We start from the raw sequence: 19,533 nt of genomic DNA, 5'->3' as shown, positions 1-19,533 counted from the left end.
ACCATTCCAAATGTGGCCCTCTGAAGGAGATGTGTTCAAGGGATTGGTTAGGAGTCAATACATAGGATAGGTGAGAAGTGACTAGAGGCAACAGAGGAGGCTTTGCAGCAAACCATGTCTGTAGCAATTTAAGACCTTAGATTATGATAACAGTGGAATAGGAAACAAACAAAAAAGCTGGCTATGAGGTACGTTCTAACTGACTTCATCCAAATCAGATGTTCTGTAGCATACACTGAACACACGAATCATTCTGTCACTTAACCCATCTAACATTGTACAAATCCAAAATGCTGAATAACATCTATCACTTTTCTTGGGCAGTAATAACAAGCAGTATTAGTTTTGAGCACAAGTAAGGAGAACACATTTCCCCCAAAGAAAAATCTAGAAGAGCTTCCTTTTCATCAACTTCCTCTGTGCAAGCACCCCTCTCATCTAGGCAGCTCAAATCGACAGGACAATCCAACTGGGACCTTGAGCTGGAGGGTAAGGCAGCCACACTCTCCAGCCCTGGTCGATTGCAAGCCCACTGTTTACCTCTCATCCCTATGTGACTGTTAAAAGTGAGCTACACTAATAGAGCTAATTCTTCCTTTCACGTTGCCCCAATGTTACTGACACCATTATTGGAGAAGTTGGGTCTCCTGAGATGTGTTCTGGAAAGATCTTGCAGAGAGGAGTTAAAATCCTGCCTGCGCTGAAGAGTGACAAAAATGTAAATTTCAGTAACCTTACTAGTGAAGCAGACATATTTCATCAAGGCCAGATTAATTTAACAGCTACATTTCCATTCCTGCGTGCTCTTAAGTAAAAACAGACCTACAAAATAGTCAAACAGGCAGAAGTGATTCTCTAAACACACAGAGTGTGCAGAGGCTGCAGCCCACAAAGAGGATCCCAACAGGGACCCCAAAGTGTATGTGATGACACATTGCAGAAGAGAAGCAGACTTTCCATGTTGCAATTGTTTACATAAATATTGTGTAGGAATGCCTGAATGTAATACATCAGATATGTTTGGGGATAACTAGAAGGAATGGCCCCAAGACAGTGTAATTTAGACAGAACTGGAAATTATGTGTAACCACTTTTTCCTGACTCTACCAATTTGATGAGTGACCATAAATTCCAAAGCTGTGACCTCTAATTATTGGTCAGCAATTGACTTGTGCTCTAGCCCTATAAAAGCCACATCAGCCCTACTTTAAAAAGCACATCGATGTCTCACCCTGCAAATACTTTTGAGGACCTTCATTGGGCCAGAGATGCTGAGGCAGGCAAATACGAAGAACCCTGTGCCTGCTTTCAGGGACTTTATAGAGTACGTGCCAGGCAGGTACCATACATCAGAAGGCAACTGATGAGTCAGTGGGAAATTGTCAAAACTGAGCCAATGGGAAAGAATAGATTTGGACAGGAGAAAAGAAGAGCAGCCATACAAGATGAGTGACATTTGTGCCCCTAGTAAATGCAGAGGGCCCCTTCTCTGGTTATATGTTGGGTTGCCCATTTGTCTATTAGTATTGATAGCACTGTAATATAATCATTTGCTTTTAGGTCATTTCTGCAACTCTTCAAAAGCAGGTACCATGTCTTACTCATCTTTTTCCCCACAGCACCTATCATATAGTATGTGCTCAATCATTGTTTGTCCAATGAATAAATGAGAGAACATTTCATCATCAGAGTGGGAATAAATCAGCCATGTCCATTAGTATAGGAGAAATTGTTTTCCCTCTCCATGCCAGAGGGAACTGTCTGTGAGGGCAAGGCCTGCCAGAGAAGGACTGGAAAGGGGTATGTGTGCGCCTGTGTGTGTGTGTGCACACGCGTGCACACGTGGTCGTGCGCATGTGTAGGGCGAGTTTCTGGTGGATCTCTGTCCTTAAGAAAGAGCCAAAATTTAAAAGATGGAAGTCATCAATTAGGCACCAGAATTGGAGGAGTTGAGCAAATGTGGGAACAAAAAACCAATTAAAGATGGTGAAGATGGGAAAATAAAGCAAAGCAGGGAGATTGCTTGGGATCCAGTACCTGAATAACAAAGGGCTTTATGGAGTGACCTGCCACAAACTCTTTGGGCTGAGGACAGAGTCTTAAAGTTGCCAGATAAAAAATGTCCCAAATATTCCATGGGATACTGTACACCAAATATTCCATGTGATATACTTACACTAAAAAAAAATGCTTCATTGTTTTTTCTAAAATTCAAATTTAACTGGGCATCTTATATTTTTATTTGCTAAATCTGGCAACTGATTTTAATGGAATAGCCAAGATGGAAAAAAGGCTGGACAGATCTGGTGGTAGAAGGTTATGGAAAGTCAAAACCCATGAGGCTTCACATGGCAATTTTATTCAAACTTTATTATTAGGTGATCAAGAAGCCTCCCAAAAGATGAGGATGGATTTAGTAAGATAATAAGGTGATCCTCAAGTGATAGCAAGTGTTGTTGGGTTCCTCCCCCCGCACAGGTGAGTCATTCACACCTGTGCCTAGGGTCACCAGACCTTATAAACATCCCACCTGTGGCTTCTGTCCAGGAGCCAGTCACCAGATTCTACCCTGCAGAGGCTCAGGGGAAAGAAAATCTTTCCTCTGCCTTCCCTGTGAGAAAGAATGGGACTGAATGAGTTTTCCACATGTTGGAGTGGGTCTACCTTAGGGGAAATTTGGCTGCAAAACCTTTACTTAAAACATCTTAAACAGGCATTTGTTTTTCTTATGTAACAAGTCATTTGGAGATAGGACACTGTGGGCATTGGTTTAGTTGCTTAGCAACGTCAAGACCACATACCTGAAATGCTCTCAGTTTCTGCCTCATGGTTACAAGATGGCTGCTGCAGCATCAGCCACCATAGTCTTGCTTAAGGAAGGAAGGAGAAGAGGATAGGTCATTCAACTGCTTCTGATCCTATTCTTCTTTCTTCAAGAAAACAAACAGCTTCCTGAACCCTGCTCACCTCAGTAGACTTTTGGTTCTAGCTCATAAAAGACTTTTGAGTTTCTTTTAGTGAGAGATAACTAGGAAGAAGAAAGTGGAGTGGCTTTGGGGTGGTCAAGAAACAGTTGAAAGGAGCCCTAACCTGGCCAGCCTTCTAGAAGAAACAGCTCCAGGAAACACTGAAAAGAATCCAGGCTCTGGAATCCAACAAAACTTGGTTCATATGCAGGCTCTACCACTCACTGCTCATATGCCCTTGAGCAAGGCACTTAACACTTCCGAACAGTCATCTCCTCATTCAAAGCATGAGCACAGTAATGGTGACCTCAGAGGAGGGCAGGAGGTGAGGCCAGAGATGACGAACCTGATATGGTATGTGGCAGGAGGTACAAAATGAAGAATAGCCATTCTTATTTGGAGATACCAGCCAATTAAACATGAGGGTTTTCTCCTATTTAGAAAAAATATTCCTTCTATTAGGTACATATTTTCATTAAGTTCCAGATTATGTACATTTTAACTCTACTACATATTTGCAATTCAAAGCATGATTAAAACAGTGACTTTGGGTTGTCCTGATTAACCATAGCCAATTACACACTCATGTCATTAGCGGAAACCAAAAAATATTACAAAAAGACACTTCGTAGACATTCAGGTTTGGGACAATGCCCTGATATTTGCAAATTGCTGTTTCTTTCTTAAATTACATGAAAAGAATTTTTGATTCAAGGAATGTTTAGTCCTACATGAAAGCCCTTCTTTTTTTTTTTGAAAATTTTATTTCTCTATTTGAGAGAGAGAGCACTACCAGAGGGTAGGGGTAGAGGGAGAGGGACAAGCAGACTCCCTGCCAACTGGCAAGCTAGACACAGGGCTCAATCCCAGGACCCCAGGATCATGACCTGAGCCAAAGGCAGACACTTAAGCAACTGAGCCACCCAGGCACCCCAAAAGCCCTTCCTTTTAAAACATATTTTATATTCATGTTCCCACTGAAAGGAAACTATAGAACCCAAGGCAAGCAAAATGGCTTCAAGAGCCAAATAACAGGACTTACAGACTCACTGTGATGATCATCTATAAAAGGTCCTCGAGGGCTATCAACATTTACTCTATTTGGCCATTGAAGCTCAATGAACCCCTCCTAAGGATGAAAGAGAATCATATATGTTATCGCACTATTTAGATATTAAAAAGTCTAAATATGGGCTAGAGAAATTAGGATAAACTATTATTACACCCACAGATGTTTAAAATTTACTGGTAATGAACTCACATGCCGTTCTGGCATTGAGAAAAATGAAAGAAGAAATGGCATTAAAATTCTTTATTATTTGTAAAAATGTCTTCTAGGCAAGCCAATTTAATGCAGACAGTGCAAATAGCAATGACTTGTCCAAGGAAATATTGAAACCCATTAGGACTGCACGTGCACAATCTGATTCAACAAGTCAGTGTATTTTTCTCAAAAACATAATATCTTTTCTGCATTGTGTGAGATGAAGGTTAGATTACATTTCTTGCCTGTGCAGTAATTCCCACATCATAAATTCTGATGAAATTATATCAATCTATAAAGCAAATGGATGTCTGACCTACCATCGCTTTCTACTTCTCAGCGAGAGAGGCTGCCATACGAGCAAATCCCCAGCTGCTCGGAACGATGCTATTGCAGCATGCCTTTGCCTGGGAACTGTTATTAACTATCCTGACCAGGAGCGGCTGCTCGAGTTTGTGGTTTCTGCTCTGAATATTAAACTTGGGCATACAAGAGTCCTTATTGTGGGGAGCACTTGGAAATGGTAGTACAAAATTGCTTTATATTTGCGGGATTTGATTGCTTTAGATGATACAGCCCTAGCTGGTGGGCCTCTCTTGCTGCTTGTATTCCCAGATTATAAATCATTCCTTTGACAGGGTATCTGCCACAACCAGGTCTCCGTCTCTGCGGTGTCATTTTTTATATTACAACTGTCAACTGCTCTTCGGGGCTGTTCATATAAGTGACACATTTTGCATAATTTATGAGAAGGGGGTCAAAATCAAAGCTCATGAAAGCCTCCCCAACTTTTCTTGTACATGTCAAGGCATCTCGGGCTTTGAGCCTTGAGAGGAGTGGCTCATGGATAGAGGATGTTTTTGTAGGGCGTTGGTAGGCACCGTGTTGACCAATACTGAAATTCAGTATCGCAAAAGCCAACGTGAAGCAAAGCTACATCCACAATTAGCCAATCAGTCACGGATCATCAACCTTCAAGAGCAAAATAAGATCTCCTTAAAATTTATGGAAAGAGGCAAAAGCACTTAATGCATCTTCACATAGAAAAGGTAGCTAGAAGCGGGTGCCTCGTTTTCCCCTTCTGAGAACAAGAGCATTTAACAAGATGGTCTGCAGGCTTCCTTCCAGTTCTGACATTTCAGTGAGGCTACAGAGTTGACTGGTGGAATAAAAGCACCATGAATGCAGATGATAGTCAAAAGCCTGTACTGCTTCTCTGTTGCAGACAGTTTGGCTTCAGATCTATGATTTAAGGACCTGAAGCTGTCTCTCGTTCCTGGAACCCACATACCAGCTATATAGTAGAACCCATATTCCTAAAGTTGCCCGTTTTAACTCCCTGAACACAGCTGACTTGTGGTTGTGCCCAAGATGCTCTGGTTTTTCTCCATGTGAATTTAGGGAGACATTGATTTGAAAGATGATACCCGATAAACATAATGAGATCCAAGCAATAGTGTGAGATGCCTTCCAAATTATGCTGTAATGAATTTATGAACAAAAGAATCAATAGTTTAAAAGACTGTTTGGAAAACACCTCAGCCCAGAAATAATAAACTCTCAGTCACTCCCCAGAGGAGGCCCAGCTTACTCTGGGTCTCCTTGGTTGCTCTTAGTAGATCAATGCTTCTTTGACATTCCATTAGTCATAATACAAAGCAGGAACTGTGAGTGGCCCAAGGCTCAACATTAGCTGGAAGTGGTTTCCAAATTAACCCAGTTCAGCATTTCCTGAGCAATTACTTGCATTTCCCCATCCATCCTCCTCCCCGATCCAAAAGAGAATTTGTATATATTTTCAAATACAGCCAAAACATAATTGTAGTGTAACCAGAGAAATCTAGTACAAAACATCTGTTGGAAACCCACAGATATCGTTCCTGGGCTCAGTTAATGTATTGAAGTAACTTCCATCCTAATGGACTGTGTTCATATACGTGGTCTGCCCATTTCAGAGCTCTTTGGGAAATCATCTCTTTCCAAAATGTGGAAAATAGAAGTTAACTGTGCAGAATAATTTTTTTATTGGCTGAATGCTGAAATTGATTCCTTTGAGAATTTTACTTAATCATTGGATTTTAGAACTGAGAAGACTTCATAGACAATTTCAGTTTTCAGTTGAGAAACTGAGACCCGGAAGAGTAAAAGGTCTTGCCCAAATTCATAGAGGCAGCAGAATTAGGACTAGAACCTGGAGACTCCTGGCTCCTATCCACAAACCATAATTTTCAAACTTTCTTGATGATGAACTGCTGTATGCAACATATTTTCCATCATAATTCAGTCAAGTTTACATCCAACCAACTAAAGCAAAATTTAAAGAAATGATTCTGACCCTTATTATGTGTGATGTGCTCTGCTCCATTCTGTTTTGTTCTTTTTCACTTGCCTTTTTCTTTTTTTTTTTTTATTTTTTATTTTTTTAAAGATTTTATTTATTTTTTAGAAAGCGAGTGAGAGGGAAACAGCATGAGAGGGGAGAGGGTCAGAGGGAGAAGCAGGCTCCCCGGCCGAGCCGGGAGCCCGATGTGGGGCTCGATCCCAGGACCCTGGGATCATGACCTGAGCCGAAGGCAGACGCTTAACCATCTGAGCCACCCAGGCGCCCTCACTTGCCTTTTTCTTAACACAGGTCATGAACTACTTATGGTTATAACCTACCATTTCTAAAACAATGTTCTAGATTACTTTTGCTCAAAAATGACTTAGTAGATTTCCTTTAATAAAGACTTCCTACAAATAAGCTCCTATTCTACCTCCCCATCCAAGACACAAGTAGAATGGCATTCCTCATCCAACCAAGCCCAGGATTCTGTGGACCTGCTACATTTAATAGAAACAAATGGACTCCTTCAATAAGTCATGTTTTTCCTTAATACTAGTGGCCAGAAAAGCTTAAATGTCTGGAAATAGACAACCCAAATAATAGAAGATCCAGAAGCAATCAAAAGCAACAACTCTACTGAAATATGCGTTGTTCAGCCGATAGGAGGACACTGCTCTGCAGAGATGCTTATTCGGGCTCTTGGCTGAATTTTAGGGCTCCTTGGCCTGGAATCAATGGCTTTTGTTAATAACTGCTCCATAAAATTCAGTGTGGTGGTTGGCTTATTTGGTGACAGGAAACACCCAGGTTCATCAGTCCAGTTTCACTAGCAGAGGAAAGAGTGGGTTTTGCTAAGAAGCTAAGCCAGGCTGCTAAGCTACCAAAGAGCGAGGAGGGGCCATCTCTTCTGGAGTGGTTTTTAGGGATTTGCTTGCGGGTATTCCAGCGATGCTCTCAGGTGATCAGTACCTCCAATCTTCTCTCTAGCAAAACACACCAAATCCTAGTTGCAACATATCCACCGTTGAACATGTGGTGAGTATTCTTCCCTCACCAGGAGAAAGCACAGAGCCAGCGAGTCTGAATGGCAGTAGAAAACTGCAAGTCCCCCAGATGCCAGCAACAGGAAACATGGAAGCAGTTCTCAGAAGACAGACCCTCAACGTGGGCCAACTCCTGGCCCATGATGATATGCACGCTCCCCATCTGAAATGGCTGCTTGCCAGGTGCGTGACCACAACAAGCAGAAACTCCTTTTGTCCACTTCCTCCATGGGACAAGGCATGGACCTGCATCTCATCAGTTCACAGGATGCTTGATTCCAACCCTGGGTTCATCCTTACAGACTGGGGATGGAACAGCTTAGCTTCTTTTACTGGAAATTCCCATGCCTCCATCCCATGGTAATATGGAGCCAGCCAAACCTTGTTTTTCACTCAGGGCTGATTTCTGGCAAAATTCCCACTGCAGAACTCCAGCACTGACAGAGGTTAATAGGTACCATTTAGCCACTCTCGGCAGCAGTGGTTTGATCTTCTTGGCTCTGATACTCTTCCTCCTCTTGGCACAAGAAAATTCAGCTTATGCCCTTTATCTTGTTATCCAAGATCCTGAATGCCCATGACAGCCGTGGATGCAGATGCTGCCCCTTCTAAGTCCTTGGCATAGCAGTGAAATTCAGACCAATGCAGGCAATGTGCAGTGAGCTCTTTCTTTTTCCCTAAACAGCCAGCTGGCCTGTTGCTGAAACCAAGACCAATCAGAAAAGACACACATGCATATGTGGCTGGTATTGCCTTGTTTTCTCCACTGCCACGAAAGACAGAGGAACAGACAAGGCCCGGAGGAAGCGGTTTCTCACCCGCAGTAAAGCCAAGATGATTCAATCTGCCCTGCATCCAAACAACCCTTGAGTTCCTAAATCCTTAGAGGTGTATCAGCCCACATAGTTACACATGACCATGACTTTGGAAGAAAAATGCCAATGTAATCTGGACTGCCTCTTGGAAAACAAGTACACATCGGTTCCAATTACAAACAATGGATCACTCTCTTCTGGAGCACCTACTACTTCTTTAAATCCACTCAGAAGGCTCCTGACTCAGCCTCGGACCCCACAGCAGAGAAGTAGGAATGAGAGGGGCACATAGAGGTTGGGGCCTGCAGTCAGCATGGACCCTACACCATGTGCCGTCATATAACTCCTGAAGATGCCTCAGCTCCCTGTGGAGTACAGCACTGTTCCAAGCCTCCACTGAGGGCACGTGAGCTTCTCGGGCACTTAGCACAGGCAGTTCCTCCTCCAGCCCTGCAACAAGCTGTCATGACTGCAGTTGAGCACCCAATAGAGTAGTCGGTTTGCATTTAGGAACACAAAATGCGTATCTTTTCACCCAAGACTCACACTCGAAGAACACTGGGACCCACCGGGGACATGTGTCACTCTGGCAGGTGCCATGTGAGTAGAGTGGCACACAGAATTGCCAAATCAGGCAAACAGATTCGTGACTCAATTTCCCTAGGAGCACCCTCCTGCCACCCTCCTCTCTTCCGCCTTGTCTCCCCAAGCACAGAGCTGAACTGGCCCATCTTTGGCAATGAATCTTTATTCCCAAATACAGCTGGGAAGATGGCTCAACTTCCTGTTTAGAATTCCTGCCCCTTTCCCCACCGTGAAGATCCCAAAATCATTCCTAAATAATTCCCATTTCTACCTACATGTTAGTTCCTAAAGTTCAAAAAGATCTGGATGAGGATATTCAGAGATCCAAATCGTACTGCCGGAATGCACAGGGATGGACTGGGAACAAAAGGGTTCCATGGGTAGCTCCGGGCCTCAGTTTAACACCTCTGAAATGGGCATAGTAGCACCCTTCTCCATGGAAAGGATGGAATCAGGTTAATTAATTGGCTTCCTCAGAGCAGAAAATGTGTCATCCTCTTCAAAACCTTAAGATGAAAGGTGTGAAATGGTGTCACTGTTTCATAAATTGCTACATCAAACATGGGACGCCCTATAAACCTGCAACAGGTAATTATCATAAAAATAGCACACTGTTAAAACTCCCAGAAGAGCAGGGCATATTTGACGGAAGAGGAACTCACGTGGTCCTAAGCAAAGAGCCCCACCTCCAATCCACCTCCCAGGACCCAGCCGCCACTATCTCTCCTCGAATTTCTGTACCAGCCTCCCAGAGGCTCTCCCTGACTCCACTTTGCCCTCTGTGATATTGTGAGTTCTCATATGAAATGTATATTTGGTCTTCATCTCCATTTGTGGCCTTAAAACCCTTGGAATGTCCTAAGGGACAAGAGCCACAGAGATGTCTTTTGCCATGCTAATGAGGTGACTTTGGGATAACACCTAAAGGTGGGGGCTGGTTGCTGGAGGGAATGAACCATGAGATTAAAGGGTTGGAACTCTCAGTCCCAAACCCCAGATTAAAGGGTTGGAACTCTCAGTCCCACACCCCAGCCTCTGGAGGGTGAATCAATCTCCAATGGCCAATGATGTAATCAATCATGCCTACGTAATGAGGCCTCTATCACAACCCAAAAGAACAGGTTAGAGAGCTTCTGGGTTGGTGAGCATGTGGAGACAAGGGCGAATGGCATGCTTGGAGAGGACATAGAAACTCTGTGCCCTTTCCCCATACCTTGCCCTGTGCATCTCTTCCATCTGGCCATTCCTGAGTTCTATCCTTTCATAATAAATAGTCTAGTAAGTAAAATGTGTCTCTGGGTTCTGTGAGCTGCTCCAGCAAATTAATCAAAGAGCGGGTGGTGGGAACCTCAGGTCTATAGCAAGTTGGGTAGTCAGGGGCCCAGGTGACAATGTGGACTTGTGATTGGTGTCTGGAGAGGGAGGACAGTCTTGGGGGACTATGCCCTTAAACTGTGGGATCTGACACCATCTCCAGGTGATGAATGTAGGACACCGAGCTGATGTTGGAGAGTTGTTTGGTGTGGGAAACCCTACACCCAGATATTTCCGTGGCTTGCTCCTTCCCCTCCTCTGGGTCCTTGCTCAAGTGCTATTTTCTCAGTGATGCCTTCCCTGACCACCTTATTTAAAACTGTAACCCTCGGGGCGCCTGGGTGGCTCAGTTGTTAAGTGTCTGCCTTCAGCTCAGGTCATGGTCCCAGGGTCCTGGGATCAAGCCCCGCATCCGGCTCTCTGCTCAGCGGGAGGCCTGCTTCTCCCTCTCCCACTCCCCCTGCTTGTGTTCCCTCTCTCACTGTCTGTCTGTCTGTCTGTCAAAATAAATAAATAAAATCTTTAAAAAAAAAAAAATAAACTGTAACCCTCACTCCACACATAATCTTCCTGCCCCTTTCCTGGTTTATTATTCTCTGTAATTCTTATCCATCTAACCTACTATTTTTTGTTTCTTTTCTGCTTCCCACAGGACAATGCCATCTTTATAAAGGCCAGGGTTTTGTTCTGGTTTGCTCAGTGCTCCCTCCCCAGCGCCTAGATCAGTGCCTGATACATGAAGGTGTTCGATAAATATTTGTTGGATGAATAAATGAATGACAAGTTCTTCCAAATGTAAGGACATCTTGCACTTCCCATAAGATTATCCCTAGTCAGACCCTCTTATCATTTCTGCAGCTGCCCTTTTGATTATTTTTAGATGTTCAAACTGCCTTAGAGGGAATTATCTGGTAGAGACAGGAAGAGACAAAAAGACAAAAAGACAATGCCATGGATTAAGCTTAATTTGTTTCCCAAAATTGGGGACTATGCTTTCTATTCTTTTACGTTCCCTTTTTTTAAAATATGATGCAGCCCTGGGCACTAATTAGGAGCTTCTCTGATGACTAAATGAGTCAACAAGTCAGAGGTTAGACTCTGGCTTTCCACCACTTTGTGTTGAGATCCAGGGGACCCCTTTCGTGAAGATGGCATTGGGAGAGAACACCCATATGTGTGGCTTATTAAAGGCCTTTCAGTTGCAAGTAGCAAAAATCCATTCCAGCTGGCTAAAGTAATTGAGTGGGTTTTACTGGAAAAACACAGGGATAGCTCAATGAACCTTAAAAAAGGAGGGACTCATGAGTGATTGAAATCATAAACTGGAACGCCGACCTAAGCAGTGTTTATTTTTGGGTTCCAGTCCCATGATCTCTCCTCACAGCTGGCCTTTTTGTACCTGTTTCATGTACCGCTCTGTCTCTCCATGCATGTGAGTGGGACATTGCTGCCCCCGGTGACTTGATGGTCACGTGCCATGCAAGCCCCTTCAGCGGCCACAGTCCTACTCCTAACTGCAGGGAGAGAAAATAGGATCAGCTGGCTTGGGACAGAAGTTCACCTGCTGTAATTTTCAGTGGTAAAGGGGGTGAAGTCTTTTACAGATCTGTAATTCCTTATCTGAACTTTGTAGGTCCAAAAGTATTTCAGATTTTACAGCTTTTCATATTTGAAAATGGTGATCTCCACTGTATATTACATGACATCATCACTGGGTCTGAGGCCACATTCTACAATGAAAGATATGAACACTTCCGAAGGAAAATGAATGAATATTCATAATAAATGGAAAAAATAAAAAAAGTATTCACAGCTCCATTTTAGACCAGGTCAGCCTTTGCTATCAAGTGAGTTCAGATCGGATTTGGAATTGACCCAAATGATTTGGAAAATCTTTCAATTTTAAGAATTATTTGGATTTCTGATTTAGGATAAGTAAGACAACCGTGCAATTTATTGTGCAAACTTCACTTCTGAGACTAAAGGGGTTGCTACTAAGGATTGCATTGGGAGGGAATGTTGAGAAAATGCACGTGGCAATGTCATTTCCTAATCTCTCTAATCCTCCCATAATTACAGACAGAGCCACCAAGACAGCAAAATCAAAACCCATGAACAGCATTTACTGAAAAAAACTAAGTAACAGGATTCCCCATTAACTCCAAAAGCCATTAAATATTTAAAAGCTACCAGATCTATGCAGCATCTGTGTAGGAAGAAGCACAAGGAAGCTCTGGGGCATTGAATGGACTGACTTGAAGACAGAAGAATCCTGAAGTCCCACTAAGTCTGTACTGGAAATGGGACAGGTCAGTTTGAAACAACAATTGAATCTGGGAGAGACTTTTGTACTATCTAATTCTCAGGTGAGTACAAAGGTTTAGGTTTATGAAAATATCTTAAAGGATTGCCATAGCCTGGGCCCTAGGAACGCCCCAAAAAACAAAGCAAAATTTCCTTCTAGGATTAAGCACCTCTTTGTGAGTAGAATACAGAGTAGGACAGGGACAGCAAAAAAAAAAAAAAAAAAAAAAAAAAAGATCCAGATAAAACTGTGGGTAGGCAGCACTAGGGGCAGTTCTCTGAATTATAAAGCCACATTTTTTTTTTTATTGCTTTGTAAAAGAAGGAGGAGGAGGAGGAGGGAGCTCTAGAGCCATGAAGCTAGAAAAAAATATTCTAACTCCCCCACCCCCACCTAAAAGTAAGGGAAAACTCATTTTACATGATAATAACCAAAAAATATGATCACAGTTGAATCCTACACAAAGTGAGTATTTTTTAAAAAGAGATTAAGGAAAAGAATAAATGGTATGTCAGAAAGACATACTCACAAAATATATAAGAATGCAACCAATATTTCAAAATGAGATAAAAGAGATAAAGATGACATAAAATTATGGAAAACATGGGGCACCTGGGTGGCTCAGTCAGTTGGGCATTTGACTCTTGATTTTGGCTCAGGTCATGGTCTCAGGGTTGTGGGATTGAGCCCCGCATTGGGCTCCATGCTCAGCTGGGAGTCTGCTTCTCTCCCTCTCTCCCTCTGCCCCTCCCCCTTTGCACACACTCTCCTTCTCTCTCTCTCTCTCTCTAAGATGGGTATATAAATCTTTTTTAAAAACTAAAATTATGGAAAATATGAAAGAAAATCATAAGTTGGAATTTTTTTTAATTCAGACACAAAGTTATAGAACCCAGGAAAAATCTAGGAAAAAAATAAGAAACCATTTCATAAGTGAAGACCAAACTATGAGAAACAAATAAGTCAACAACATATAATGCCTTGCAAAAAGGCCAAAAAAAATTTCAACTAAAAAAAAAAAAGAGAGACAAAAAGGAATATAAAGAAAATGGTAGATATAGGAGAGAGCTCAAAAAGAAAAAGCAGCAACATATGTATAATAGGAGGTCCCCCTCCACCTCAAAGAAGGAAACCAAAGTAGGAGAGCAGAACAAATACTGAAGTACTGAGTGTTCAGGTCCACTCGTACATGGATTTTTTACAGTACAGGACTTTAAATGTATTTTCTCTTCCTCATGATTTTCTTAACAACATTTTCTTTTCTCTAGCTCACTTTATTGTGAGAATACAGTATATAATATATAATGTACAAAATATGTGTTAATCTATTATTATGTCATCAGTAAGGCTTCTGATCAACAATAGACTATTACAAGTTACATCTTTAGGGGAGTTAAACATTATTCACAAATTTTCAACTGCATGTGGGGTTGGTGCCCCAACCGCCAAGGTGTTCAAGGGTTAACTGTACATATTAAAGGGACATATCATGGACCTGAAAAAAAACAAAAACAGAATGACAAACATTGAAATGTAGTCTTGATAATCAAATGGACTTTAAGATAAAGGGGAAAAAAAGTCCTTTGGGCACTCAAAAAAGACAAAGCCACTTAGAAAGAAACTAAGATTATCATCAGATTGCTCAATAGCCATACTTTATGCCACAAAAAAATGGACTATCTTTGACATAATCAAGGGAAAATGTGATTTCATATTTTTTTATCCAAATTGACATTAAAGTCTAAATACCACAGATAAACTGTGATGAACATGGAAGTACCCCAAGTATTTTTCTCATGAGCTCTTTCTGAGGAATTTACTAGATAACAAGCTTTGTGGGACAACTGGCGGGAGACATTGCCACAAGGGTTGGTGATTCAGTATTCCTGGCAGGAGAATACAGAGATACAAATTTAAGACAAGAGTTTCAAGTAAAAACCCTGTAATCCTGAACTTGAATTGAAAGTATCAGCATATACTCATATGTTTCACCTTTAAAATTTTCTTAGCCATATCCACTGAAAAGGCCTAGAAACATGACCAAACAGTAGAAATAAGCACCCCAGTGCCCCAAATGTGGTCTCTAAATACTATGTCCTGCTGAAAGGACACAGGGCTTCTTGGAGCAATAGCTGATTCCAACACTTAAGTGGGAGGTTTACAAATGAACTTGATACCTCTCGTTATATTAGAAGCAAGGGAGTTATCAAAAGCTATTGGGATCTTGTCGAAGAACTCAAGAGCCAAGTTGGAGACATTCCCACTGACCAAAACATGGTGCAATTTGAGTACCAATAAGCATAATAACTCTAAAGAATTAAAACATATAAAATATACTTAAATCCATGAATTAATAATGATGTCAAAATAACCAGTTGAAAAAAAAAAGGGTTAGAGAGGAAACCTACAATGGAAGGAAATTCAAAAGATTTGTCAAAATATTGCAGCACATGTCCTTATTTGAATCTTAGTTCAAACAAACAAAAAGCTTTAAAAAACACACATTTATAATAGTTATGAGAAAAGTAGAAATTTCGACACTGCCTTGATATTTGATTATATTAGGGAATTACAGTTCATTATTTCAGGTGTGATAATGGCGTCGTGAAGATGCGTTTCGTTAAGTTTTTATCTTCTATAATTATGGTGACTGGGATTTGTTTAAAAATAGTACAAGAGAGAAAATGAGGATACCTGGACCTTTATTATTCTATTCTGTGTAATTTTGTATATTTTGGAAATTTTCCATAAGAAAAGTTGTCTTTTTTTTTTTTTTTTTTTTTCATTTTACACCAGGAGAACAGACCTAAATTGGGACTGGTCCAGGCAAAACAGGCTATAGTTCACCTTCTGGATAACGGATTATGAATATATGGTCCAAATGTGGCTACAGGGACCCAGAGAGCTGGTGACAGTCCTGTCAAACACCCCAAAAGGTGTCCTGCATGATTATATTCGGATCATCTATCATTCTTTATGTCATTAGCTAATCTATTTTTGTTTTCATTTTTACCTGCGTTAATCCACATTTAATTTGTGTAATGACAATTCCTTATTTGAGTAATAACAGTTCTGCCAGGCGTTTTTTTTTTTTTTTAATCTGGCTCAGTTTCTCCAAAAGAGCCTCTAGCAAACAGGCCACTAAAATTGGGCAGCTTTATTGTTGAATGCATTCTATTATCATTTTTTAAGGCTAGTGCCACATTCCTTTAATGATTTAGGACCTTGCAAGGTTTTAAATGTCTCCCAAAGCTTTCATTGTAAATTGTGTGAAACATCAAAGGAGGTAAGTGATGCCCAGATGCTGTTTACCTCTGTGAAATTCTTTGCACTAAATAGGATGGGTAGCGCTCAGCAGATTCAGAATTGGCGGGGGGCGGGGGGAAGTAGGAAAGAAGTAACCCTCATTTTTGGATGCCAATCCAAAGCTTCGCTCTGAGTATGAAAAACCACATTAGAAAATATTTTTAAAAGTCAACCATCTGCAAAGATTCCTCTGCTTTTATTTCAAGTCCCATCAAGAAACACAGTGACTATTCCCATATCCACAGGGGCAGAGAGGTCACGTGAGGCTGCGGCTGACTTAGGGCATTTGTTTAAACAGGGCCACTACGTCAGACGCCTAGAAAAGTCCTCCTTATTCCTTATGAACTGTTTTTAAAACAAAGGCAAAACAGCATCAAGACACGTCCCTGCTCTCCTCTCTGCAATGTCCTGCTGGGGGGATACTGTCCCTAGGCTGGTTCTGTTGCTGATGCTTCCATTCACATCATTTGATGATGTTGGGATGTGTGTGTCATTCTTAAGAAGGGTATTCAAAGGAGATATCTTTTATGTTCCCAGGCCCTATGTTTTAAGGAAAAACAAAAAAGCAATTTCTGCTCATCCCCCACCACCATGCCATCTTTGCAAACTTGACAGCTTTGTGTCTCTCTGGATGGCTGGTTATTTTGTGACCTGAAACCCTAGTATGGCCCGTCCGGTCTGGAATTTGTCAGTGGGAAAATTTCAATTGCACGGTTGCAGAGAGAGCCCTGCTTTTCTCCTCTGGTGCTGACATTTATTTGCTTCCCAGTGGATACCCGTGTCTGCCTGTCTGTCCCCAGATGTTTATTAAGGACCCGCCATGCTCCAGCATAGTTTTAAGCACTGGGGACACCCATCATGCCTGCAGAACCTCCTTTATTTCCTTCCAAAAGGCTTGTTCGGTGCAGACTGTCCCTGGGTCCTGTTCTCTGCAACTGCACGACAGGGTTACACAGGGGAAGAGCTTGGGCTCTGGGGCCAAGCTGCCGGCTTCTGAGTTCTGGCTTTGCGACCTCAGACAAGTCACTTAGATCTGCTGTGCCTCAGTACACTCGTCTGTATTATGGGGATGCTGAAGTTCCTATTTCCGTGGTTGTTGTAAGAATTAAATAAATAGATACACATCACAGGGCCTGGAACAGTGACGAAGGCTCCATATATGTCAGCTGTTTCTGCAGAATGCCGGAGGTGCAACTCCCTGGATCTGTTCTCCCTCTTCTTCTGTCCTTGGCCACCCCCAAACCCCAATACTCCCCCTCGGCTCCTTCTGTCACCTTCTAGCCCCTAGCCCACTGTTTTCCTATACTTCCTCTTCGGTCTCCAGAAAAGAAACCATAATACCTAATACCCTAACCTACTTCTTATAAATGATGTCTATCAAGCCTAAAGCTTGATAGTGCTTCACGGACAAAAATAAATAGGAAAGCATGAGCACCGTTAACTCCCCTGCTCTTCTAACGAGGAGAGTGTCCTCGGCACTTGGCTCCTGGGGCTGGCTTTGCTGATCTGAGGCAGTGTGGGGAAACGCAGATCAGAAGAAGCTGAGACCCTGGGAGGCCCCCTGCATCAGGGAGGGCTCAGAGCTTCTCCCGGAGAAAAGAAAGCCCCCGGGAGGCTGGAAGAGGGAGCCCTAGGGAGCATGGGGGCAGCGAGGGACTGGGATGGGCTGGAATTTTTGGAAAGAAAGAGAGAAAAATGAATTGGGGTACTTCGGGGAGAGAGAGAAATAAAGAAGATATTTAAGAAGTTTGGCTATGTGCTGTGTGTGCAATCTTTCCTCTGCTGCCCTCTCAAGAAAGGGTCCTGTAGGGACACACAAATTATTGATAAGGGTTTGGAGTCTGATTGGAGCTTCTTTTGGATTCCGTGCACAAGAAGGTCCGAATTTATTTGGGTTACCATTGCAACAGCTGCTAGCACTTAACTCCGTACCTACTGTGGCCCAGTCACCGTGCTGGGGCCTCATCTGCAACATTTCTCCTTCTCACAGCCACTCTGCAAAGCAAGTGGGATTCTTCCTTTGTTACTGGAACTTAGTTCCAATGAAGTTAACCAACTTGCGACAGGCTAATAAGAGGCAGATCTGGGATTTGAACCCAAGTCTTGGCTTCCAAAGCCTGGAGTCTTGCCAGCACTCTGCTGAATCCAAACAAAAGCTTTTCAAGCACATGTTTAAAATTTTGTATTATTATTATTACTACTATTATTCTGAATTTCAGAGGTGTGCCTAATGTAATACTGTATGCAGGCCAAAATGTGTTGTCTTTAGCTCCTCTGAATGAAGATACCATTCAGAGTTAATAGATGCTTCTGACTGTATACTTCTTAGAGCTCCATATCAAAACTTCCTATCCATGTGTCAAAGATGAGACTAAAGGAAATTGATCATTTTTCAAATATTTTAGTGTGTGTTTGTGTACGTTCTGGCAGAGAAAGAAAGGCTCTAAGGAGGCTGTTTAAGATTTTAGTGCAGCTACTTAAAAATAAGTACATAATGTTGTTTGATTTCTGCGAGGCCTAAAAGAATAGTAAACAAATCGTGAAGCCAGTCCTTTACAGCACACTACCTGGGAAAAGCATTGTTTGTTCACAGCAAATATGTAACTACAAAACACATTAAAATGCAGAAAAATCATCTGACCAAACAAAATAACGATAAATCAGCTTGAAACTTGTTGCCATTACAGGATATTAAATATGCTCATCTAGGGAAGAATGTGCCTTAGTCACCTATTTAATTGTGCATATAATTAAAGGGGTTGCCGCACTATGATTTATAGGTTGGATCGCCTAATTACTTGGCTGTAGCAATTAGGATTTTCTTTGTATTACACTTCTTCAGGCCAAAGATGCCTTCTATCGCTCAGGCCAGATTTAGGAGGGCAAATTCTGGCTTCTGTCCCATTCCCCAGTGATGCCCCCCAGTTGATGTTGTTCCCCACTGGGTTTCTTAAAGGCGAGTCTATTGCTAATAAAAGGGGAGCACTTTTATTATTTATCTAATGTGTTCCCTGCACCAGGAACTCTGCTTTATGTGCAGGGGTTAAAAGCACCAGCTCCGGTGTCAAAACACCTGGGTTCAAATCTTGGCTCAGACACTTAGTAACTCTGTGGCATTGGAAGACTTACTTAACCTCTCTGAGCTTTAGTTTTCTTGCCTGTAAAATAGAACTCCCAGGAGTACTTAGCTCAAAGAGTTCTGAAGATGAAATGCGATAAAAATTTAAAGCAAGCGCTTGACAGAGCTCTTGGCAAGTAGTAAGTACTTAATGCATGCATTTTTAGTGTATTTCATATTTTCAACCTTATGAATCATGTATTCATTCATTTTTGCATTCATGCAGCCAGTATTTGAGTACCTATTCACTGACCCAGAAAGCCATGTTCTTTTCATTACTCTTCCTTGCCCTTCCAGGACATAAACCTTACACTCCTGGGCACAGAAAAGCCATTTATTCTGTTGAATGAAAAAAACTCAACTTTTTGAACTGTCAAGAGGCTTGGATTTAAGCTAGTGTAAATCAGTTTTTAGATATCACAGAGCCCCGGAGAACACGCACAACCAGACTATCAGCCCGGGGCTGAGCCATGTGGCCGAAGCTCCTAGCA

The sequence above is a fragment of the Leptonychotes weddellii genome, chromosome 6 (assembly GCF_054177405.1).
Source record: "Leptonychotes weddellii isolate Sample4059 chromosome 6, ASM5417740v2, whole genome shotgun sequence".
Classification (NCBI taxonomy): Eukaryota; Metazoa; Chordata; class Mammalia; order Carnivora; family Phocidae; genus Leptonychotes; species Leptonychotes weddellii.
The sequence above is the reverse complement of the archived record's forward strand: the minus strand, read 5'-3'. Positions refer to the sequence as shown.